The sequence below is a fragment of the Theobroma cacao genome, chromosome 3, assembly GCF_053813885.1.
Source record: "Theobroma cacao isolate CCN51 chromosome 3, ASM5381388v1, whole genome shotgun sequence".
NCBI lineage: Eukaryota > Viridiplantae > Streptophyta > Magnoliopsida > Malvales > Malvaceae > Theobroma > Theobroma cacao.
The window spans coordinates 41,457,782-41,459,424 of NC_142641.1; positions in this window are offsets into that span (position 1 = coordinate 41,457,782).

Here is a 1,643-nt window from a genome sequence, read left to right on the forward strand (position 1 = left end):
ATTTATTAATAAATTATATATATATATATATGCCTATTATAAATATATATATATGAATATCCATTATGTCATCATCCAAGAGTTTAGACTAGCCAAGCAGTCGAGACAGGCCAAACAGCCTAACAAGCCAGGCACAAGAGTGTAATCTAATGTGAACTCTTATATTTGATTGTGTTTATCCAGATTTAAATGTAAATTAGATTAAGTTAATATTAAGATTTAATTCATTCAAATCAAATCTTTTAAACATTATCTTTATTTTATAAAGTCTATCAAAAGAATGGATTATTAGCCTATAAATAGTTTAAAAAGTTCTTTTTACTCCTAAATATCTTCTCATAGTTACTCTTTCAAGTTATATTTCATAATACATTATCAACACGATTCTCTAATCTCTCAAGTTTTGGTATTATTTAGTTTTCATAATTTCCAGGTTTCAAAAGAATTTCAATGGTTAGTCTTTGAATTTTTGTTTTAGCAAATCAAGTAAGTGACTTGATATTTCCTTGGTGTTTTCATTTTCTTAAAATCAACCTTAATGTGAATTTTGCTATCATATAGTGATTATCATATTTTGTCTCTTGATTTATTAAATCAGGTTGAACATGAAAATATATAATTATATACGATATCTTTGTTTTAGTTTTGGAATATGATTTCCTTAATATATGATTTTTTTGTTGAATTTCGACTATAATTTTGCTTAACATATGTAAATCTATCTTTGATATTATAAGATTTTGTATAAGACATTTTGAATTGAACATATAAAAATGACTTTGTATGATATCTATTTTTATAACAACTGAAAAATGCTATACGTTGGATAATTTGAAATATGTTTTGTACTAGATTTCATGTCTTTTTGTGATTGAGCAAAATAACAAGTTACTAATGAAAAATCATAAACTTCGTCCATTCCCGAAAGTCAATGTGACATAATTTAATAATTATGGTCATGGACTTTAAAAAAGTCATCATAATAATTGTAATAGTGATAGTTACACTAATCACTATTCTAAGAATATATTTAACCATTGGAAATGGATGGCTATCTTTATCCACCGAAAGTGGATGGATATATTTACCCATCGAAAGACCCACTGGAAGTTGATAGATACCTTTACCCATAGGAAGTGGATGGATACCTTTATCTGTTGAAAGTGTAGGGGTGTGCAGACGATTAGAACAATTAATTCGGTTTTGGATTTTCCAAAATAAAAAAAAATAAAGTTAAGAAAAATCAAAATTGAACTAAAAAATATTGATAGTTGAAAATTGAACTACTTTAATTAGTTCAATTTAGTTACCAAAAACCAAACGTATGAAAAATATACTAAAATTAGATATATGTTAGATATCAAACAGTGTTTGACTTACTTGCTTGAGCTTAAATCCGCATGATTTAAGGGTAAGCAATTGGGTAGTTCAGTTGGTTCAGTTTGCCATATCTAAGGATCAAATAGATCAAATAGTTTTAAAAAATCAACCAGAATCAAGTAAACATAAAAGAGGATCGAATAGGTCAAACATCGAATTAATTCGGTCGATTTGATTTTGGACCAAAAAGACTAAAGTTTTATCACTTTTTTTCAAATTATAATATTAAAATTTATAAACTTCATCCATAATTATAAAATATA